Here is a 25854-nt window from a genome sequence, read left to right on the forward strand (position 1 = left end):
ATGACTAGCTAAATCCCTTCTTAGGGCATTATGTAACCTTAGCCGAGTAGCTTGATTTGACTGTTCTTAACTTTGGGGATTTTTCTGGATTATGTATATTAATTGTATGATTATGACATTTAGGAAAAAAAATTTGCATGATTGTGACCAATTGATTAAGTTGTACTAAGCAATTGGGTTTTAATGATAATAATCAGTTTTAATGAAATTAATCTCTTATCTTAGAATTGATTTTATTATAATTGAATTCAAATTTCTCTTATTTTTTGTGATTATAGGAGTAGTGATCATGCAATGGTACTTAACGAATGTATAAATGAATGTTTTGATAATTCATACCTAAGGAAGACAAGTTGTACTGCATAGTAAATTAAAGTAGTTAGGTATACAATTCTTGCCAACAGAAGATGAGTTATGACTTAGTGCTTGTTCATATATACCTTTTTAATTGAATTAAAGTGTGATTGTCACCATTTGGTTCCCGAATATACATAAGTATGAACTCTCCATAATTGAGACAATTGACCATGTTATGAAGCTAGTGACAAAATCAATCCCCTAAGTCCCTATTCTCTTGATACCTATTCTTATTAACTTAGTTTAATTTCAATTTATTGCAATTTAAAAGAAGAAAAATACCAAAAATTATCTTTCATCTTGAATCAAATTGGGAATAATTTTACACTTAACAATACCAGCACGGTCCTTGAGATTTGACACCCTCTAAATAGCCATATCCTACAAGGATTCATTTTATCGCGAGTGGTCTTTATTATTGACACACATCGGAAGAGGCAAGGGTATTTTTGAAATTTTATATCTTAAAAACGTAAATTTTTAACGAAACAATGACTTCAAGCCCTTCTTTATCACATTTTTTCAAACTTAACAGATTTATATACTCAAAATAAATGATAGGGGAGTTATTTGCCCAAAATATAAACATTAAGGGTGTTTTTCTCACTTTGCCCTTATAAGGGTATTATCGAAAGAGATAAGGGTGTTTTCAAAATTTATATCTTAATAGTGACTTGGAGCCTTTTTTTACTCATTTTTCAAACTTAATGGAGTTATATACCCATAATAAAGGATATGGTTATTATTTGCCCAAAATTAAAACCATAAGGATGTTTTTCTCACTTTGTCCCTATATGTATGAGTTTGGATATGCATAACATAGCATTATATAACACATTCAATAACTTATATTGAAAGTCATTACATTATTTCAAAGCTAGATTTAATTTGTTAGATTCTCAAAATAAATTGTTGACGTAACAATTATTTCAAAATGTCAATCCTTGAAATTAAAATAATTTATTAATGTCATTAACTTATTTTGAGAGTCACTGTATTAAATTGAGCCTTGAAATAATTTATTAATTCTCAAAATAAGTTACTAAAAACTATTATGGTTGTGATTGATCTTTGTTTATTTACTGTTCATTTTCGTTGGGTACCCATAAAGTGGTATGAGAGCTTAATGGTTTGTCTTGAAACATTCTATGTGAAAAAGATTTAGAAAACACAAGGAGTTTCAATAGGTTTTGCAACGAGTTTCATTTGCAAGTAGAGTTAATGAATCGACTTATTTGGTCGCGACAATCAAAAAATCATGATTGGTTGCATTGCATAGAGCTTGAGTAGTCAAGCTGGAACCTCATAGATTTGACTACCCGAGCAATATACAGTAGGGATTCAAAGTTTTGCATGAGGATCGTGAAGATTGAAGCTGCAATGAATTGTTGTGGCTCATATTTCAATTCTAACTAAGTTTCTATTTAAGAGTTGCAATTTATATGGTAATATCTTGTTTGAGAACTCTTATGTTGTGTTTGGTATGCAAGAATGGAATGCAATGCAAATGGGAATGGAATAAGAATGGAAATGGAATGGCATGGCCATTCTCATTTGTTTGATTGTAAATATGAAATTTGTTGGAATGGAAAGATAATAATCATTCTAGTGTTTGGTTGGACCAATTTAAAATTTAGAATGGAATAAATTTCAAATTGAGTTTTCCAAAATATCCCTTTTAGTAACAAATAAATTAAATTAACAAAATAGAATTCTTCTATAATTTTTAAAAAATAAAATGGTGGCAGTGGCAGTGGTGGATGGTGGTGGAAGTAGAAAGCTGTAGTGGTGTAGGTGGTGGTGTTGGACGGCAACGGTGGTGGCAATGGTGGAAAGCGGCAGTGGTACTGGTGGAAGGCAGTGGCAGTAATGTGGTGGTGGTGATGGAAGGAGATAATAGTGTAGGTGACAATGGTGGAAGCCAATGGAGGTGACTGTGGTGGTGGAGGAAAGCAGTGGCAGTGGTGGTGGAAGGCGGTGGCGGTGGCGGTGGTGGTGGCGGTGGTAAAAGGTGGTGGTGGAAGGCGGTGGTGGTGGCGGTGGCAGTGGTGGTAAACGGTGGTGGTAGAAGACGGCGGCGGCGGTGGTGGTGGTGGCAATGGAAGGCTATGGCGATGGCGGAAGGTAGTGGTGGTGAAAGGCGGTGGTGGTGGAAGGTGGTGGCTGTGGTGAAAGGCGGTGGCAGTGGTGATGGTGGTGGTAGTGGTGGTGGAAAGCGGTGGACAGTGGCGAAAATTGATGGCATTGGTGGTGGTGGAAGTCGGTGGTGGTGAAAGGTGGAGATGGTTATGGTGGAAGGTAGTGGTGATTTTTGGACTTGGAACATGAGGTTTTTTTGGAAAGTTAATTTTTTTTATAAAAATTTACTTGGGAATGGAATGGTTATTCCAGAGATTTAGTTGTAGAATGGATTTTCATTTCAGTGGAATAGCCATTCTCACTTTAAATTGCATACCAAACAAAGGAATGGTTGGAATACGCATTCCATTCTTGTACACCAAATGTAGCATTAGATTCTAAGGTCGAATTTTGGACTTTAGAAATAGTTGCATAGGTTATTCTTGAGAGAGATGAATTAATAGAGATGTAGCTTGGAGTTGATGGGATGGGTCTGATAAGCACTGAATATTGCATATTTGAGCCCCTAAATACACGTATGTTAACACCTAAAGTGATACTTCTATCCATTGTTAGACTGATTTCTGTGTATTTCGTGTTTTTAGGTACTTTCCCAAAGAAACGGTTAAACTGGGTTTTTATGATGAAAAGAATGATAAAAAAGTTTAACGAGTCATTGTCGGTCATTCACAGCAAGCCGAGAGTCAAAATAATGAATTTTGGAAAGTTTCAAGTTCAAAAGCTCGAGCCCCAGTTCTATGGCTCGAGCTTAGCAGAAAAAGACAAGAAATTCCAAAGGCAAGAAAGCTTAAGCCCTGACCCTTAGAGCTTGAGCCCAACTACAGAGTGCTCAAGCCTTTGCTTAAGAGCTCGAGCACATGATGCGTCAAAATTTGAAGAGTTGATCCAAGTCCCAGGACCTCGTGCCAGACCTCAAGGGATCGAGCACTGACACTTAGAGCTCGAGCCCAACACCTTGGGATCGAGCACTATGAAGAGAGGATCGAGCACCATCAATAAAAAGATGTTTTAGATAAATTTTGCTTTCAGAGCTTGAGCACAACCTTCAAAGCTCGAGCCTAACTCAGAAAGCTCGAGCACAACCACTTAGGGCTCGAGCATTGTTGAAAACTCTGGACCTGCTTCAGTATTTTGGGCATAACTTTTAACTCAAAACTCTAAATTGAGCAAACTTAACAGCTCTGGAAAGAAGACTCGAAACTCGATGTTTTTGTTTTATTAGTCATCTCAATATTCATGCCCTAAATGTGTCAAAATCGCATTACAACGTCAGAACAAGTTACTGATAGGTTAAGCTCGAGCCATGACTCCAGAGCTTAAGCTCTGACGTCCTGGAGGTTAAAAATTAGGGTTGTAACTTGGACTGGGCCCGAATTTAACCGAGCCCAGCCCGAAATTTTCAGGGCTTGGGCAGTGTTTTTCTGTTCTAGGTCTGGGCTTGGGCTAGATATTTTGAGCCCGAATTAAATTCGGGTTGGGCTTGGGTTGATATTATATAAAGCTCGAAGCCTAGCCTGAGCCCGGAAAGGGAATATTTATTTTAAAACTATATTATTTCACAAGTGTATAATAGCTTAGTTGGTAGTGTGTTTGGGATTTCCATTGGAGGAATGTTGTTCGAGTCCTTGTAGCTGCACAAATTTTTTATTTTTTACATTCTGAATACAGAGGCATGGGCTCATGGGCGGGCTTGGGCAGGATAAGTTAATTATGGGCTGGGCTTGGGTGGCTGGGATTGGGCTTTAGGCGGGCTCGGGCTGGGCTTGGGCAAAAGATTTTGTACATGGACTGAGCCCGAATTTAGTCTCCAGCCCACCCAACCCGCCCGAGTTGCAGCCCTATTAAAAATACATGTAGGAATTATATATTTTGACTCTTCTTTATTTTGTTATGGGCCTAATTGTTACCAAAATCTGTAAAACCAATCCAAAGGGGATTAGGACTTGTTCTCCACTATAAAAGAAGAGGAGAAGACAAAATGTTTTTCTTGGATGAACTCTTTCATAATCTATGCTTAGGGAAGATGAGTTATAGTGCAACATTAGTTAAAAGTAGATAGGCGGATAATTCGTGCCAACTTTTGATAGGTTATAGTTAGCTAAGTTCAACGAAATATCTTTCTTTAAAACCGAATTAAATGAATGTTATTGAGTTTAATTCATATGGTATATAAATTTTTGAAATCCCAAGGTTGAACAGTTAACCATAGTAGGCGGATCGTGGTGAAGTCAATCCTTAAGTTTTTATTCTCTTGATCTCAATCCTTTTATTTCATTTATTTTCTTTTACGTTATTGAATTGCATCACAACACAACAAATCAAATCTTCCTTCTAAATTTAAATAGAAATTAATTGAAAATTCGATAAACCACCACAGTCCTTGAGGTTCGACACCCTCAACATAGCCCTATCCTATAAGGATTCGTTCTATTGCGAGTGGTATTTTATTATTGGCAGATAAAAACATGCATCAATTTTTTGCACTACTTCCGGGGACTCTGTCACAGATTTGTTGAGTTTGAGATTAATTCTAGTTTAATTTATAGCTTTACGACTTTCTGATATCTCACCTTATTTATTTTTCTTTTCAAGTACAAGAATTAAGGAGAAAGGGCGGTGAAGCTTAAGGAGAAGAAGCTACGATTTCATGACCTTTTGTGAGTTCTTTTCAATTTATTTCTTTGTTTGAAATTTTTCTTTTTTACTTGTTACCATTGAACTTAGCCTAAATTGTTAAGAGAATTCTCTAAATCAGATATGTCTAATAATGGTGATAATACAAATGGAACACATATGCCATAAGTACCTAGTCCTCCACCACAACCACAATTGAAGGATCACATTATTTCCACCTCATATACATCCCCTTGTTGCTTTCAATTTTCACAATCCGATGCAACCCACTTTGAGATCAAGCTAGCTATGATCTAAATGCTTCCAATTATCCACAGGTTTGCTACTGAAGATCCCTATAAGCACATAGATAAATTTATGGAATTGTGTTCAACTACCAAGTTGACCACTGTTTCTAATGATGCTTTTAGGATGAGACTCTTCCAATTTTCTCTCAAGGGCAAAGCCAGAACTTGGTTGCACTCCCTACCTAATAATTAAAGAAGCACATAGGATAAGTTGCAATAAGAGTTCTTAAAAAAATATTACACTGTGGGTTAAACCACAAAAATAAGAAGAGAGATCATGGCGTTCTCCCAAATCTCGGGTGAACAGTTCCATTATGCTTGGAAGAGATACAATGATTGATCGACGGATCGATTACAATTATAAATCAACCCATTTTGCAATAGCACAAATCACTGTAAAATAGGGCTATTGGTCGGGTAAGTTGAACCACTGGGACTGCTAGTCTATGGAAACCTAAATGTCTAGAATAATCTTTTAGAATGACAAGGGGGTTTATAGAGGATTTGTTGGTTTGTCACTAAAACTATGAATTGAGAAATGCATAAAATGGTAATGCTACGAAATAAATAGGCAAAGACAATTAAAAAGAATAAGGGAAGTGAATTCGCACTAAACCCTAAACACATGCTAGATCAAGACTAAATTGGGGATAGATAATATATATATAATGGTCAAGAATTATATAGCAACACATGGTTACCCTATAATCATCAAGAAGTTCATTAAATCAAAACAAGAATGATCCATCAAAAGTTCATACATTTGAACTACCTAAACTAGGGTGTAGCATCAAACCTACTACCTTGAGCAAAAGACCATCAAGCCATTAATCAAATGATAAAGCACATGAAGCTGGGAATCAAGTATAAACCATCAAAGGGAATACCTAAGCAATGGACTATCAAGTTTCTCTATCAACATGCCATGAAAACCACTTATAATCTTATTTCCATTATCACCATGAAAATATAAGCATTAAGATTAATATAAGGATCATCAAAGACAAGATAATTAACTTACATCAATCATTTATAAACATTGAAATTCATTACAAAAGTAATATGCTCTAGATTATGAAAAGACCAAAAATTATACATATTTATCCCTAAAATAGAGCCTAATCTAAAACATGATTACAAGGGAAGGCATCATCACCTCCCTAGATGGAGGTTTAGTTACCCATTAATGCAAGGAGTGGAGAGAAGGAAGAAGAAGAAGAATCTATTGTTGCACCTTGAGCTCCAAGAACACCCTAAAAATCTCTCCACCTCTCCTCTAGCTCTTCAATCCATGAGATCATGATATGTATCACCATACCCCCTTCTTATCCCCCAAAAACCTACTCCCCATACTCCTAATCCCGAGCCTTTTTCTCTGCATGAAGCTAGACCACATAAAAGAATGATAAGGGGAGAAAAATGCTAAAAAATAGGAGTAGTTGAACTGCCTTCTGCAGGTTGGCAGGCGCCTGCGAGGCACCGGCGGGCACCCACGGAGGCTTGGCTTCGAGGGGATGCTATTGGAGTGAATGGCAGGTGCCCGCGGAGGCGTGGCGGGCACCCTCGGAGGCCTGCGGGGGCTTCGGCGGGGGTTTCAGCAAGGCTCCGCGAAAGAGGCCAGAGAGTTGAGGGGTTCGGCAGGCGCCCGCGAGGGCTTGCAGCTGTATTTCAATCCATGCTTTATTTTTGTAAGCCTTCCTGAGCCGGAGCATTGATGTGAACTCCACCATGAACACTAAGCCACGAGGGGCACAATAACGGCAACAGAAGAGACTTGATCCAAAACGACTCCCCGAACGGCGCACGTATTTCAACACAAATTATGTCAAAATCGCTTCATTGATCATTCTCGGGCAGAATACCTGAAATCAGAAATAGATACACAAATGGAGTTAAACTGTACATTATACTCCATTCATGGACTTAACTAGTGCAAGAAAGGGCGCTTGAATATGCAATATTTGGCGCTTATCACACCCCCAAACTTACATTTTGCTAGTCCCTTAGCAAAACAAAATATAGAATCTAGCAAAAATGGCAACATGCATCAATCATTAAGCAAGAAATTTATCTATGAAGCTCAAATGTAACATGGAATGACAAAAAATTGGAGGAAGTTCCATTAAATAGACTACCTTGCATATATGAAGCCTTAATAATGAAAATGGCAAAAATGAGTTCAATCTTAAATGCATCAATCATTAAGCTCTATATAAAAACTTCAATTAACATCTCTTGAATAACATGAACTCTAACCTCAGTGAAAGTGAGTTGAATTCCCAATATGTGGCTTTTACCCTCTTTTTCCAATCCCAAGAACACATTTTCACATCCTTAAATCTCCTTCAAAATGAGGTCCCTATGGCATAATTTTATTCACAATGAACTGTTGTTGCTTATTGAGAATTCTATTGTTCAACACAAAAGGAAGCATACTATTGGTTGTGCAATGCCAAAATCCCTTAAGCTTTTTAACCAACCCATGTAGCAATCGTTAGGCCAACAACTCCCAAACCAGATGGCTTTAGGGTGCTAAGTGTAGAAACACTCCTAGGGCTTAATAACTTGAGCTGGAAAGGCTACGAACTTTGACGAACCAAATTTATTTTTTTATTTTTTTGAATAACCGTGCAATGTCTAGGTTCTTTAAGCTTTCTAACCAACCCATATAACAAGTGTTAGGCCAACAACTCCCAAACCAGATGGTTTTAGGGTGCTAAGTATAGAAACACTCCTAGGGCTTAATAACTCGAGCTGGAAGGGCTACGAACTTCGACTGGTCATTGATTGCTCTCTTTTTTTCCTTTTTTCCTTTTTTTTGTTTTTTTTTTTTTTTTTAATCAAATGCCAAGGGTATCCATTCACTAGGGTCATTAATTCAGATCACTGAGTCCCGATCAAGGTCAATTTGGGTTGCATGCCTCACAATTAGGTTTTCGGTGTGCAAATGTGCAATGTGAAGCATAAAAGAGTATGAAATCCGATAAAAATTTAATTGAAGACTTTATACAAACCAACTATGAATCAACATACTTATTTCAAAAGTTTCTTTATTTTCAAAAATTATCTTGGCTTCTATATACAAAGTATTAAGTACATGCTTCAACCTTCAACTAGTTCCATGGTTACACTATCATTGCTTTCAACAACATGATTTTATTAACTTATAAGCATAAAAAATAAGCAAAAATCATACGAATGAAAGCACATGCACCCCCAAACTTGAATGTCACATTGTCCTCAATGTGAGAAGACAAAGGATAAGAGAATTAGAAAGAAAACTGGAGAGTGTGAAGAACAATAGTACCAAGTTGAGGAGGAATAGAGTGGCGGTGCAAAAATAAGCCACTTTGTGAATTCCAAGAGCATACCCCCAAACTTGAAATCAAAAACCTGTCAAAAGCATCTATACAGAGCAAGAATCAAATGAATCCAAAAATTACTAACGATAACTGTAATTTTTTTCAAAGCTAAAATCCATGCAAAATAACAAAAGAGATGTAGTTACAAGTTTAAAAGAACTGGAAAAGAAATGCCAAACGCGGCCCAAAAAATGTCTAAAAGTAGTACTACTGCAAAAGAGAAATAAAATGAGAAACAGGAAATCAATCCTCCATCGGCGTGGAGGAGAAAGCACCAGGTGCGCCTGGCGCTCGGTCAATCAATGACTGGAGCATAGCCTGCAAAATCTTTTGATGCTCCTGGATTTTCTGGACGGCACCCTCTATAGCATCAAAGCGCAAGGAAAACGCATCGAGACGAGCATCCAAGGCGAGATAGTCAGCGCTAGTCATGACATCCGGCGGCGGGACAAAAGTGGCAGCTGGAGAAACGGGGGCATTAGGAGGAGGAGGAACAGGAGCCATAGGGGGGGCCGGAGCACCCCAATCTAACTCGTCACCAATAGGGCCTGACGGGACGTCTGAAGTTGAGCTGTGCTGGACTTCTAGACCCTAAGGTTGAAGTTCAACATATCTTTCTCTTTCTGTTCACCATGGGGAGCTTGGAACCCCATATTTTTGAGCAGCCTTGTAATAAGGTATGGAAATGGGAATGCCCAGGTTGTGGTGGTGCGCGACCGAACCAAGATTAATTCCTTATAGATTTTTAGCAATTGGTCCCAGACAAGTTGTGGGATACAAAACCAACACTCCTTTTCAGCATAGTAGAGGGTTTTCAGAAATTTCCCCTTTCGCTCGGAATGGCCTGGTACGGGTAGGACGTTCTTGGCCAGGACCGAATCGAGAAACCATAGCCAGTAAGGTAAGAATGATTTATTGGTGCTTGTGGTTCTATTTCTAGTGAATTGACCATGAGAAATTTCTCCCACAATGTCCGCTAAGGTAGGCTGATTGGGACCTTCAACATAAAGGGGGAGGCCCGCCTCATCCACTGGCAAAATCAAGGGGCAATCCATAGCCATAGCAAGGTCATCGAAGTCGAATTCATAATCATAGTCATCAATAGTGGTTTTGATTTTGTCTGGTTCCTCACATGAGTGGACCATGTTAGCATAGAACAGACGAACCACATGCAGGAAGTAAGAATAAGCGCGCGGTTTGAAAATAGAGGCTAGGCCATGAGCCCTTAATTTAAGGACGGACCATGCGGTCTCCACATTCCTCTTGAAAGTAGGTGCAATGTCGAAACGAGCTTCGGTTTCAATTGGCCATTCAGCCCAATTTGGGGGCGGAGGAGCATTAGAAGGGCCCTTGGATGACCTAGCATGCTTGGAAATAACCCTAGGAGCCATCGGAATGAAGAAAATTGGTTCAGGACTTTTGTCAAACACCTGGTATGCAGCAGAAATTAGAAGAGAGCAAAATGAGGTTAGAAAGGTGAAAATTCCAAAAATTTGCATCTAAAATCAACCATGCACAATCCCAACAAATTCTACAACCTTCACCACATCAATCCCATCCTCCATTGATCATGAAATCAAAGAAATAAAAAAAGAAGAGAACTTACCCAATGTGGAGGAACAAAGCCTCCTCAAGCTTGAATAATGGAGGATGAGGATGGAGATTGGAGATTGGATGATGATGATGGAGATTGGAGATTGGAAGATGAAAGTGGGAGAGAGAGAGGCATGGTTGTAGGGTTTGATAGGGGTGGGACAAGAGAAGAGAGGGGGGTTATAAGAGCACAAATGGACTTTTAAGCCTATTTAATTTCCAGCGGAGGGAATCCACGGGCGCCCGCGGACGCGCGACGGGTGCCCGCGGGGTGACGAATGCTACTGCAAGGTTTTGCGGGGGCCCGCGAAGGCTTGGCGGGGCCTCGCGGTTCGGCTAAGTACACTGGCATGATTTGCGGGCACCCGCAGTAGCGTGGCGGGCGCCCGCGGAGGCTCTTGAACTGATGCCTTACGCAACAACCTCAAATCTCTCAAGGCCGTGAGTGAATCAGGTGAACTCTCAACATGACATGGAGTATGACGGAGATCTTGATCACCGCATAAAGGGAGATGGAGCGAATGAATTCATAAGCTATGGCCAAGAGATGAAAACACTATAAAAGCTTTGAATGGAACGGAGAATATGCCCAATATCTTCGAATATTTCCCGAAGTGGAACGAAGATTTGGATATAATGAATAAAACCAAATGGAATTGCCGGAATGCCCAACGTACCAATTCAGGAAACATGCACATTACCGACTTCGCAACTTCCCGGGAAAGTCTTGGCACTGGACGTATAGAAGACGGAAGCTAAGAATTCGAAGAATTGCTTCTCATGAATGCTAAATTTAATGTCGATAGCTAGATGAACCAGGCTTAGCATGGCGCACTAGTCCTCATAAATTAGGTCCGTCAATAGGACTTTCTCAACTTTCTGGATAGGGACTATGCCATCGACATAAGGCTTAAGGCGTTGGCCCTTAACCTTGAAGAGAGATCCATTGGTAGTATCTTAGAGTTCGACTGCACCATGAGCGAAGACGGCGGTGTTAACATATGGACCATCCCACTGTGAACGGAGTTTACAGGGAAAGTGTCTTAATCTAGAATTAAAAAGCTAAACTTTTTGTCCTGGGGTAAAAGACTTTTTGACAATGTGCTTGTCATGAAAAGCTTTAGTCTTTGCCTTATAGATTTTGGCGCTTTCATACACATCATTTCGAAGTTTCTCAAGTTCATTGAGTTGCAATTTATGAGTAAAGCCAGCTTATTTGAGATCAAAGTAGAGTCTTTTTATGGCCCAATAAGCACGGTGCTCTAGTTCAACTGGGAGATGACAAGCTTTTCCAAAGACAAATCAATATGGCGATATACCAATGGGTGTCTTGTAAGCCGTTCGGTAAGCCTAAAGCGCATCGTTTAGTCTTAATGACCAATCTTTGTGGTCTGGTCGAATCATTTTTTCCAAGATGTGCTTAATCTCCCGATCGAATACTTCCACTTGACCACTCGTTTGAGGATGGTAAGGTGTGGCAACCTTGTGGAGGATGGAGTACTTGGAGAGGACAGATTTAAGATAATGGTCTCGGAAATGAGATCCGTCGTCACTGATGATTGCTCGGGGCGTACCAAAACGACTGAAAATGTTTGATTGAATGAATTGGATCACGACTTTATGATCATCGATTCTGGTAGCCTTGGCTTCAACCCATTTGGAAACATAATCCGCTGCTACAAGGATATACTCATAGCCATAAGAAGATGGAAATGGTCCCATGAAGTCGATCCCCCATACATCAAAAATTTTGATAATTAGGATTGGAGTGAGAGGCATCATGCCTCTCCTAGACATGGATCCAAGCTTTTGGCAGCGATCACAAGATTTACAGAAGTTGTAAGCATCCCGAAACAAGGATGGCCAATAAAATCCACTTTGAAAGACTTTATCGGCTGTCTTTTTGGCACTAAAATGGCCGCCATAAGCAAGAGTATGACAGAAATTTAGAATGCTAGTGGTCTCAGTTTCGGGAATGCATCGCCGGATGATTTGGTCCGGGCAATACTTGAATAGTTTCGGATCTTCCTAAAAGAAATGCTTAACTTGGGAGAAGAAACGGTCCCTTTCCTGTTTGGACCAATTGGAGGGAATTTTGCCTACCGCAAGGTAGTTGACAATATCTACAAAGCAAGGGAGACTTGAATAGGAAATCTGGAAAAGTTGCTCATCCGGAAAGGAATCATGGAGGCAGCAAATTCCGAGGATTTTTTAATGAGTAAGCGAGAGAGATGATCGGCGACAACATTGGCAGTCCCTTTTTTGTCCCAGATTTCGATGTCAAACTCTTAAAGTAAGAGTATCCATCGAATTAGGCGAGGTTTGGTCTCTTTTTTCGCTAACAAGTGCCGCAGAGCGGCATGATCCGAGAAGACTATGACCTTGGAACCAAGAAGGTGAGAGCAGAATTTATCCAAGGCATACACCACAGCTAGCAATTCTTTTTCAGTGGTGGTGTAATTTAACTGAGCATCAGAGAGAGTCTTGCTCGCATAATAGATGGCATGTGGAAGCTTGTCCACATGCTGGCCCAAAACTGCACCTAATGCATAATCCGATGCATCACACATGATCTCAAAGGGGAGAATCCAATTAGGCGGTTTCATGATTGGAGCGGATGAAAGAAGAGTACAAAGTTTAATGAAAGCTTCTATGCAGGCTTCATCAAAATTGAATGGAACATCCTTGGCAAGAAGATTACACAAGGGCCAAGAAATTTTGCTAAAGTCCTTGATGAAGTGACGATAAAATCTAGCACGGCCAAGAAAGGAACGGATTTGACGGATAGAATTCGGAGGAAGAAGATTAGAGATTAACTCAACTTTTACCTTGTCCACCTCAATTCTCCATTTAGAAATGACATGTCCTAGAACAATGCCTTCTTCGACCATGAAGTGACTTTTCTCCCAACTTAGAATGAGATTTGTTTCCTTGCACCTTTGAAGCACAAGGGATAGATTGTGGAGACACGAGTCAAAGGAGGATCCAAAGACAGAAAAATTGTCCATGAACACCTCTAAGAATTTTTCAACCATATCCGAAAATATGGGCATCATGCATCTTTGGAACGTGGCCGGAGCATTGCATAGCCCAAAAGGCATGCATCTATACACAAAGGTTCCGAAGGGGTATGTGAATGTGGTCTTCTCTTGATCTTGCGGATCAATTGCCACTTGGTTATAGCCGGAATAACCATCAAGGAAACAATAGAAGCTTTGGCCGGCTAACCTTACTAGGATTTGATCAATGAATGGGAGTGGAAAATGATCCTTCCTAGTGGTGGAGTTAAGTTTCCGGTAGTCAATGCACACATGCCAACTGGTGGTGGTGCGTTGTGGCACGAGCTCTCCCGCGGAATTTTCAATGACGGTGAGGCCGGATTTCTTAGGAACAACTTGAGTGGGACTCACCCATTTGCTATCAGAGATGGGGTAAATGATTCCCGCATCTAGCAATTTTATTACTTCCTTTATTACCACTTCCTTCATGTTAGGATTTAACTGGCGCTGAACCTCTCTAGTGGGATTTGCATCCTCCTCCATATGAATGCGGTGCATACAAATGAAGGGGTCAATTCCTTTCAAGTCAGCCACTGCCCAACCAATATCTTCTTTGTGCTCTTGTAGCACCACTAAAAGGTTGGTTTCTTGGTCCTTTAGAAGGTCCGATGCAATGATGACCAGGAAAGTTTGATTTGAACCAAGGAATACATACTTGAGATGGGCCGGGAGTGGCTTAAGCTCAAGGTGGAGATTTCAGAGATGGAACCGGAGGAGTAGTGGAGAGCTGAGGAAGCGGCTCTTTTGGAATTTTCCAAGGGGGAATGTCCATGATAGCATCAACATTAAGCAGAGAATTAACTTCTTGGATGGATTGATCAATGTCAAAGTTTGAGAAGTCGAAATGAGGCATGCAAGTTTCAAGGGGGTCTTTGCTTAGAATGAAGGGGAGAGATTCTTCTACCACTTCATCAATGACATCAACAAGGAAACAATCATCCTTATTGGAAGGATGTTGAGTTCCAAGAAAGATGTGGAGTTTGACTTACATGTTTCCAAAAGCAATGTCCATCACCCCGGTTCGGCAATTAATTGATGCATTAGCCTTAGCTAAGAATGGCCTACCAAGCATCACGGGAATGTGCTTTTTTGGATCATGGACTGGTTCCGTGTCAAGAACCACAAAGTCTACCGAGAAGTAGAATTTGTCCACTTTAATGATAACATCCTCAAGAATGCCTCGTGGATGCTTGACCGATCTATCGGTAAGTTGCAAAACCACGGAAGTCGACTTTAGATCTCCCAAACCAAGTTGTAAGTAAACTGAGTATGGAATTAAATTCACACTAGCTCCTAAGTCAAGGAGGGCCCTCTCGATTTTGTTGTCACCAATGACACAAGAGATTGTGGGGGCACCCAGATCCTTATACTTTGGAGGAGTGCTGTGCTGAATGATAGCACTAACATTTTCAGTTAACCTCACTTTCTTTGGCAAATGATTTTCAGAAGTGCGCTTTTGAGTGCACAAGTCTTTGAGAAATTTTGCATAAGGAGGGATTTGCTTGATAGCATCCAAGAGGGGCAAGTTGATCTTTACTTGCTTAAAAACTTCCCACATGTCTTGAATTTTACAATTCTTGTTCCCAATATGTGTTGACTCTTGAAGACGTCGAAGAAACGGAGCTTTTGGCTCATAAGTATTTTCCACATTTGGGTTAACATGTGTGAGATTTCCTTGAATGGTATTTGGATGAGAAGAGCTTGGAATTTGATTGGAAGAGCTTGAATTTGGATTTTACAAAGGAGGTTCTTTTTCATTTTTGTCTCGATCAACCTTGTTGTCAACCACTCTACCACTCCTAAGGGTGGTGATTGCTTGAATATGCTCATGACTCGGCCCACTCGATGGAGGGGTTTCATCAATCGCATGCATCCCTCTAGGATTTTCAAATGGTTGAGCGAGAAGCTTACCTTTGTCCTTTTAAAGCAATTGGTTCACAGAGTTAGCTATTTGGCCCACTTGATTTTCGAGCTTAGCTATGGATTGAGTATGAGAGTGAACCATTTGAAGAGTAAGCTACAAAGATGTCAAGAGTTCCTTGTTGGAATCCATAATTGGCTTGTTTAATGATTCCATCATTTACTTTTTTGCAGCCACAATTTCATCAGTTGGGTACACCGGAGGTTGATTGGAGACATTTGGATTGTACGGAGGTCGGTAGCTTGAAGAGGCTTGAAATTGTCAACCTTGATATTGTGAAGAGGGTTGATTTTGATACCCTTGATGTTGGAATTGGGAATTTTATGGGGCTTGTTGCCTCCACGAAAAATTTGGATGATCTCTCCAACCCGGATTATAGGTATTGGAATATGGATTATTCCCGGATCTTGAGAACATGGCATTAGATTGCTCTTGATTTGGATTGGAAAATTGCTCCGGTGTGGGGCAATCTTCCGTGAGATGGAATGGACTAGTACATGATGAGCATACCGAACTTGCCAAATTTTGAGATAATGAAGGAGAGAGATATGGTGCCATCAATTGATAGAATTTATGAGCTATGGCATCCACTTGAGATGATTCCTCCCTTATTGATTTTGGTTGACAAGGGTTGGTGTTCTTTGCATTGGTTGAGGTCGGGGCCCTACGAGAATTATGTTAAAGTGAATTTTCACTTAAATTCTCTAGTAGGGTCTAAGCCTCATCCACATTCTTAGACATAAACATCCCACCACAAGAAAAGTCAACCATGAATCTAAGGGGTTTGGTCAAGCCAGCATAGAAAGCTTGCACTAATTGTCATTTTGGAATCAAATGATGCGGACATTTTCTAAGAAGATCTTGTAACCTTTCCCAAGTCTCGTGGAGTTGTTCTCCATCCGTTTGAGAAAAGCTAAGAATGGAACGCCTCATTTGGTTGGTTTTACTCACCGGATAATACTTCTTAAGGAATTCTTGCTGTAATTGAGCCCAAGAAGTGATGGAATTTGGAGCGAGTGGGTTCAACCAATGCTTTGCCCTATATTTTAAAGAAAGTGGGAAAAGATGTAGATGGAGTGCATTCTCAGGGAAACCTCTCAACCTGATGGTTGAACAGATTTCAAGGAATTCATCAAGATGCTTATAAGGATCTTCATTATCAAAGCCATGAAAGGATGGAAGCATTTGAATGGTACTGAATTTGATTTCATATTGAGCTGCATCAATGTTTGGCATCACTATGCAAGAGGGAGAAGCATAAGTGGTAGGGATGAAATGGTCCCTAAGAGTCATGGGAACCAAATTTGGAATTTCGGCCCTATCATTATTAATTCCCTCGTTTCCGACATTTCCTACATTTTCATCCATTGTGTTAAATTCAGTTTCAAGCTCTCTTATGCTAGAAGATTCCCTAAGGGTTCGTCTAAGAGTTCTTTCAAGAGAATTTATATCAACTGGAGATTCAAGAGTTGGTAGGGAGAGTGATTTACGGCCAAACATCAACGACTCACAACACAATCATCACAACAATTTATCATCATCAACTCCACATACGATGTTCCCTTTCTCCTCAATTATCAAGACAGGAATTAAATGGTCACGACAACGACCGATGCTTTGTAATGCAAATTCACAATAAGTAGCCTCGACAAGGGCTTCACAGTTTAAGTATCATTAATTTTAACACATGCACGATATTAACAATTTTGAAACTAGAAGGTCGAGAGACTTACTTGGAGTCCTCTAGACTTACAAATTTGCTAGTGTTCCCTCGGCAAGCATCAAGTCCCTAGAATCTCACAAACAACTTACAACACCAAGATAGTCAAAACCACACAAGAAATATTCACAAATCACAATATTAACAATCAATCCAAAATTAACCCTAGAACTTTAGGTGCAAAAACCGTTTGCAGCCCCCGGCAACGGCGCCAAAAATTGATCGATGGATCGATTATAATTATAAATCAACCCATTTTGCAATAGCACAAATCACTGTAAAATTGGGCTATTGGTCGGGTAAGTCGAACCACTGGGACTGCTAGTCTATGGCAACCTAAGTGTCTAGAATCATCATTTAGAATGACAAGGGGGGTTTATAGAGGATTTGTTGGTTTGTCACTAAAACTATGAATTGAGAAATGCATAAAATAGTAATGCTACGAAATAAAAAGGCAAAAACAATTAAAAAGAACTAGGGAAGTGAATCCGCACTAAACCCTAAACACATGCTAGATCAAGAATAAATTGGGGATGGATAATATATATATAATGGTCAAGAATTATATAACAACGCATGGTTACCCTATAATCATCAAGAAGTTCATTAAATCAAAACAAGAATGATCCATCAAAAGTTCATACATTTGAACTACCTAAACTAGGGTGTAGCATCAAACCTACTACCTTGAGCAAAAGAACATCAAGCCATTAATCAAATGATAAAGTATATGAAGCTAGGAATCAAGTATAAACCATCAAAGGGAATACCTAAGCAATGGACTGTCAAGTTTCTCTATCAACATGCCATGAAAACCACTCATAATCTTATTTCCATTGTCACCATGAAAATATAAGCATTAAGATTAATATAAGGATCATCAAAGACAAGATAATTAACTTACATCAATCATTTATAAACATTGAAATTCATTACAAAAAGTAATATGCTCTAGATTACAAAAAGACCAAAAATTATACATATTTATCCGCAAAATAGAGCCTAATCTAAAACATGATTATAAGGGAAGGCATCATCACCTCCCTAGATGGAGGTTTAGTTACCCATTAATGCAAGGAGTAGAGAGAAGGAAGAAGAAGAAGACTCCATTGTTGCACCTTGAGCTCCAAGAACACCCCAAAAATCTCTCCACCTCTCCTCTAGCTCTTCAATCCATGAGATCATGATATGTATCACCATACCCCCTTCTTATCCTCGCAAAACCTACTCCCCATACTCCTAATCCCGAGCCTTTTTCTCTGCATGAAGATGGACCACACAAAAGAATGATAAGGGGACAAAAATGCTGAAAAATAGGAGTAGTTTAACTGCCTTCTGCAGGTTGGCGGGTGCCTGCGAGGCGCCAGCGGGCACCCGCGGAGGCTTTGCTTCGAGGGGATGCTACTGGAGTGAATGGCGGGTGCCCGCGAAGGCGCGTTGGGCGCCCGCGAAGGCGCGGCTGGTGCTCGCGGGGGCCTGTGGGGGCTTCGGCGGGGGCTTCAGCAAGGCTTCGCGAAAGAGGCCAAAGAGTTAAGGGGTTCGGCGGGCACCCGAGGAGGTGCGGCGGGCGCCCGCGAGGGCCTGCAGCTGCATTTCAATCCAGGCTTTATTTTGTAAGCCTTCCCTAGCCGGACCATTGATGCGAGCTCCACCATGAACACTAAGCCACGAGGGGCGCAATAACAGCAACAGAAGAGACTCGATCCAAAACGACTCCCCGAACGGCGCACGTATTTCAACACAAATGATGTCAAAATCGGTTCATTGATCATTCTCGGGTAGAATACCTAAACTCAGAAATACATACACAAACGGAGTTAAACTATACATTATACTCCATTCATGGACTTAACTAATGCAAGAAAGGGCGCTAGAATATGCAATATTCGGCACTTATCAATGATCTTATGAGAAAGTGTCCACACCATGATATTGGTAAATGGCATTGGGTGTAAATCTTCTATGATGGATTACATGATCCACATAGGAACATGGTAGATGCTTCTAGTAATGGTGGTTTTCTTCATAAGAGCCTATATGACGCTTGGGAACTGTTTGAGGCCCTAAGTAAAACTTGGTGTGTCCAAGGTCGTCAACCCCGAAACCCAACAATTTGTGTGATACCAAAAGATAGTGGTATAGAGCTATGATGAATGTGGCCAAGTTTTACATTTAGAAATTTCTACTACTACCTTTCACTAAAAATATGGCTAGGGTCAGTAGGGATCGTCCCAAGGGATTAGTGGGTCGTACACGGTTGAGGAATAAAGATTAGGGTTAGTAGGTCGAGTGATCAAAAGATTGGTTGGTGGGTTGAATTACACTAGATACAAATTAAACTAAAGTAAGCAATTAAATGTAATGGAGAGAAAATAAGAAAAAGATCTTGGGGTTTAGAGATCACCACTAAGCATAGCATTTCTACACCCTTAATAAATAATTAATGAGGGGGAAAGCATGTATTGCAACAAAGTGTGTGTGTGTGTGGTTGTTTCAACAAGTATGAATGACAAATTAAGCATATATTGTCTAAGCAACATGGTGGATAGCACAACATATCAAATTAAGCCATTAATCCTTTCTTTAAGCTTACAACCAAACACATCACAAGGTTAGAGATATATGCTACTTGCTTTCATAAGTATGGGACATCAAACAACAAGCATGGATTATCCCCCCATTTAACATCTAAGCAACAATTACACTACAATTAAGCTAATGACATGAAATTAAACTAATTAAACTAACGGGGAGGTACAATCTATCAAGAAATGAGTATGAACCATCAAATAAACCACAAGAACATTCCATTAAGCACTATGTCTTGACAATCTCTAGATCTATAGTATTAATACACATAGACATGCATCAATAACACAAGAAATAGAGACAAACACATGAACATCTATTCTAGCATACATAGACATATGGATAGAATAAAATGATCAATTAGAAGCATCAAACCATATAAATCATTGAATAAACAAGATCTATATATATAAAAGTGTCAAAACATGTATCACAATACAAATCCCCTCAAAAATACATAAATCAAGATGTAGAAAGCATGCTTAGGGCTAACTTTAGCCCCAAAAGGTTGTCTAGCCCCTCATGGATGATGTCTTCCAACCCTTAAGGGTAAGCTCCATGGAAGAAATCTGCTCCTGGGTTGATGAAGAGCCTCCAATGGTGTCTCTAGCCTCCTCTTCTCCTTTGCTTCCTCACTAAGAATTCTCTAAAAGTCTCCCTCTATGGTTGTGTTTGAACCCCCCTCTCAAAAGTTACTCAAATCCTCCTTTTTGGTAGGTTAGGTGACACCCAAAAATGATCTGGCATGTACTCCAATATTCTCTCAATGATTGGATAGAGGACAACTTTTTATGTGCTGGCAATATAACTTTTTCCCACTGACGAAAGTTCGATTGATCGAACCTTGACCTTGGATCGATCGAACATGGCTGAGATCTATCGAACTGAAACTGGATCGATCCACTTTGGCGGTGCCTTTTTGGATAAAAACAAATCTGAGATATTTTGACGATATTTTTGGGAAAAGGACAAAAGCAGTTGGCAGGGTGGTACAGCTGGATAAGATCAATCATTTGGATAAGGATAAGATAGTTCGATCAATCAGAGAATGAAGTTAGATTGATCAAACTTTGAGATCTTTGAATAGGGACAAACATGGCTCAAATCCATCTTGAAGTGCTGAGATCGATGAAAGTTGGATCGATCGAACTTTTCTTAAGATCGATCGAAGTTGCTCTACTTTGCTCTTTTCTTTGATTCATCCCAGAATTGCTTCATTTCTGCTCTTATTTGGCTGGGTTAGCTTATTTTAGGGATAAGTACCTAAAAATGGAAATAACACGAAATAAATGTAAAGTGGAAAAATAAGATAGATAAAGGTTCTAGAATACCTAAGCTTAAGGGGTTTAAATGCGTACTTTTCAGCACTCATCACACCCCCAAACTTAAATATTGCTAGTCCCTAGCAATAAACTATAAAGTAAAGGAATGAAATGAATAATTATACAACTATGAACTAGAAAGAAATAAATGGATAATGCCACTTTCGTAGGGAACACGATTACATTTAGGGTATGCAACAAACCTTTTAAACCCCTAGGTTACCTCTAGTGGACGAGTGCAGTCTCGTGAGGGTTTCCAGAAATGATACCCACAAACATTAAGCTCATTCTTTCAAAAGAGGCACCAATATTGCCCCAAGTATGCAAATTTTCAACCCTTTCCAAGCAATCTCCCAAAATCTCAACATCAAGCAAGCAAATATGGTCCTCCACACATCAAGAAAATGATCATGAAAATCAAAACAACTCTAGAATCCTTTTTGAGTGGACCGGCATCAAATATGTTGCTATCTTAGCCAACTAAAGAAATGATCAAATCCTTACCCTCAAACTAGCACACAAATCTAGTACCGATCATCAAGACAAAAAGTGGACCTTTTATTAAAGCTTTATTATTCTAGGTGCGCATATTCTTTTCACTTAATTTCTTTATTTTATTTTATTTTATTTTTAGGATCAAAGATGGAAGCATGGTGCAATGCGTTGATCTATTAAGCTTTCTAGCGATCCATGAGGTCGAGCGTTAGGTCAATGACTCCTAAACCAGACGGCTTTAGGGCACTAGGTGTTTAAACACCCCTAAGGACTAAGCTCAAATCAACTAGGCTATAAATCAAGAAAACCTCCATCTAATCATTTCTTTCTTCTCACCTTTTGGGAGAAGTCCTCACTTTTTTATTACTTTCGTAACTTTTTTTTTTTTTTAGGATTTAATTATTAACCTAGAGTTTGGACCCTCCACCTTTCGGCGCGAGAAATTCAGTGCTTGATGAGGCTAGAATCCCGGCTACTCAACGAAAAGGGTTTGTTATCTACCTTTATCAAGAGTGATAGTTTTCAATGCACTACTAGCTCAATTGGGATATAACCAATTCAATAATCAACAAAGCATGTACCCCACAAATGAATGCTAGTATGTGCCTGTGCTAGTGTAGAATCCTAGAGTGGATCTCAAAATAATAACAAAATCAGGATGATGTGGACCACAAGTGCAAGCAAGATATCAATCTTTCGAAAAATTTACTCCTAAATGGCATCCACAAGGCATACAAGGAGTATTGGACTCTCAAGTCAAGCAATTTTTAAATTTTAAGCAATATAGTCCTCAAAAGATCAAAATCTTAGCTAGTTATGGACCAATCATAGAAAATCCCTCAAATACACAAGTCATGCTCAAAATTTTGAATTTAAAAACCAATACTGCAAAGCACCATTGCCCCCAAACTTAAATGGCACAGTGTCCTCAATGTGCAAAGAGAACAAAAGGGAAATAGTATACCAGTGCAACTATATCAAAGAATGGCCGGGACAGAAGTATCCAAAGTAGGTGGCATAGCCCTCCCAAACTTGGGATTAACTGTGGTCCTGAAATTTTGGCACTTGGATAAAACTCATCAGATAACAAAAGGGATAATAACAGTGCACAGTGGACATGCAAGTGTAAATGGGATTGCAACTAAAAATAGAGAGAGGTATAAGGGTGGTCCTAAAAATTTTGGGCAGTACTCTCTCTCACTGAAGTCACTGAGATACACCTGATGAAGTCAAATAGATATATATAAGAATATGAAAATAGGACATCCATAATGAAAGCATATATAAACCAAAAATAAAGTACAGTACATCCAGTATCAAAGCCGACAGACACGGCTGCAAAAATAATATAATAGTATCAAAAATATGTAGATATCACAGATATATAAGAAGAATAAGAAGAATGGAAAGATCAAGTGGAGGAGGTAGGACGGGCAGGGCGCGCTCCACGGATGTCTCTGGATAGATCTCTGAATGCGGTCATGACATCCGTGTGGAGGGAAGCAATGTCAGCTTTAATGGAAACAGTCTCTGCGTGGATAGATACCACAGTGTCCTCCAGAGTTTGAAGTCACTCTCCGAAGTCGGGTATGTGAACAGGAGCCTCAGGTGTGGCTGGATCGGGAGAATGATGATCCTAAGCCTGCTCCTCATCGTGAACGGGTGACCCAACTGGAGAGTGTTGCTCTGGGTCCTTTGCAGGTTGCTCCAAATCAATGTCTATGTGTACAGCAGCTAGATCGACTGGGACATTGTCCGCTGCCAGGTCTGCTGCTGCCTGCTCCATCTCCTCTCTCTCTAGCTCCTCAACTGCCTCGACAGCGTCGTCCCGGAGACTCTTAATAAGAGCACTGTAGCTCTTATCCCAATCCTTCTTCTTAAATGAACAGGCCCTAGACTCAGTCTGCTCCCGTGGCTGGAAAGGATAACACTGGTCTCTCAGAATCTATGTGATGAGATGGCCGAATGGGAGATACTTAGCCCTTTTGGGCTTGGCTTTGCTGATGTGGTCGACATACAGCTTCATCATGACGCTCCAGATGAGCACAGGAATGGACAGCCAGTGCCCTATATAGAAGACGTATAGAGCTGTAAGATAGTCGTCGCGCCTCTGTGTCTTGTGGCCGGCCATAAACATGTTACAGAACAAGACAGAGTCGAAAAACCACAGGTCATCTAGAAGATAGGTGTGGGTGGCAAAGGTCTTGCCACCGGCATAGTGAACTGTGAGTAAAACGGCCATGTCTGCATATGATGGCCTGTAGAGAGTGGGATATGTGTCCTGTAGCTCTGGAGGGTAGACATGTGGACAGTGGCATGATTTGGACAATGTATCCATTATAATAGAGATCAAATGACCATCAATGGTGGTCCTCAGCTCCGCCAGGTTACTCGGGGCAGGTCGGAGGTTCTGGAAGAACATTCGTACTAGCCGCGAGTACACCGGGTATGTGACAGGGGCAAAAATGGCTATAAGGCCCCTTCGTAATATATTATTATATGTTGATCGGATAAGTACCGATCCGGAAAAGAAGTTTGTATCAAAGACCGACTCGTGCGCCACTCGAAGGCGTGAGTATCTATGTAATGGCCGGTCTAAGTGCTGGGCTGGCTGAGCTGGCGGTGGTGATAGAGATGGTATGTGCTCAGCCTCAGCGTCAGCTTGGGAAGAAGATGCTTCGGTAGAAGACTGTAGTCAACTGTCAGCTAGAGACTGAGGTAGAGTGGGCTCTGCTGGCTCCTCCTAAATGGGTCCTCAGCATGAGATGGACCTACCTCGCCATCCAAACTCTACCTACCCCTGTGGTGATAGTGTCCGCGAGCTGTAGTCTTGACCCTACCCATGGCCTGCAAAAAAAAGGAAAACTTGCAAAATGGGAGTCAGTGCCGGTATAAAGAATTAAAACACAGTTTATAGAATCATGCATGTCAAATAGGATGGACAAAACAAATAAGGAACATGAATCTATGCAAATGACAAGGAATAAGTGACATGATGCGAAGCATGCTAGACAATATAAGTATGGAATGCATCCAATGTGGAAAACATAGGCATTGGGCATGTATGAGATAGCATGAGACACAAGAGATGGTGTGTGATATGTGTGAAGTATATCTGTGAAGTTCGATTGATCATAAAAATGTGGGATCGATTCAAGTTCGATCGATCAAGAATAAGTGAGATCGATCTGTTATAGATCAATCGAGTAAAAAGTTCGATCGATCGAACTGTGGAGTGAAACTCGAAAAGTCACAGATCTGTGACGTGGATGGCACGGAGCCTTCACGAACATGGTCGTAGGCCCATCTACACAACAAATCAACATAATGGGTCACTTGGTTAGGCCCATAACTCCCAAAATCAAATCAAATCAAAAACAATTCAAAAACATATATACATATATATACACAGAGGTTGAAGCTTCATCCATGGCAATAGGCATCATGAAAACAATATAGATCTAACATTTAGACCATGTATTTATCAAATCGAAGCTTGAATCAAAGAGGTGAGGTCTCGGATCTTACCGGAATCGAGAGAGAAGTGGAGATGCGAAGGGGGTGAGATGTGAATGAGATCTACTATGGAAGAGATAGGATCAATGCCTGGGATGGTCATCGGAGTCTCGCCTGAGATAGAGAAGAGTTGGGATGCAGCGGCGAAGGGTGAAACGAGGGTTTAAGTTTGATTCTTGTGGAATCAATCGAATGACCCTAATTCGATTTTTAAAAACATTCCCTTGCCAGTTCGATCGATCGAACTGAATCCTTAGATCGATCAAACTGACATCGATCTCTCCTCTTAAGTAACAAAATATTTTTGAGATTTTTGAAAAATAAAAAGTAAAAATAAAATAAAATAAAAAAGTAAAAATATTTTTAGGATTTTTTGAAAAATATTTATTTATTTAAATAATTTATATATATATATATATATATATATATATTATTTTTGTATATTTTTTTTTGGAAAATAAAAATGACAATAAAAATAATAAAATATTTTTTTGGAATTTTTGAAATTAAGAATTTAAAACAAAGTCAAAATTGAAAAACAAAGAACAAAGATTGATCTCCCCAAGATCGATCTATCGAGAATGCAAAGATTTGAAGAAATGTTCGATCGATGAGACAGAAAGGCTTTTGGATGCAGGTGATGCAGGTTCTAAAATTTTCTAAGTGTTGGAACTGTAGATCGATCCAAGATAAAGTTGGATTGATTGAAGAACTAAAGATCAATCTAGGAACAAGTTCGAACGATGGGACAGAGAGCTAAAATATGTAGGTTTTGTTCGAACGATTGGACAGAGAGTGATTTGGATGCAGGTTTGATGCAGGTGGGAAGTTTGATCGATCGAACTCATTTTAGGATCAAA

At 39.9% G+C, this 25854-nt stretch overlaps 1 pseudogene; it reads right to left on the reverse strand.

Annotated features, from left to right (window-relative positions):
- The window catches only part of LOC132296582 (uncharacterized), a 174206-nt pseudogene extending 160943 nt beyond the window's left edge, over window positions 1–13263 (reverse strand).
- Window positions 13264–25854: the final 12591 nt, after the last annotated feature.

Source organism: Cornus florida, unplaced genomic scaffold, assembly GCF_030987335.1.
Source record: "Cornus florida cultivar Cherokee Brave unplaced genomic scaffold, ASM3098733v1 CherokeeBrave_3.0.0_Hap2_Chr02, whole genome shotgun sequence".
Classification (NCBI taxonomy): domain Eukaryota; kingdom Viridiplantae; phylum Streptophyta; class Magnoliopsida; order Cornales; family Cornaceae; genus Cornus; species Cornus florida.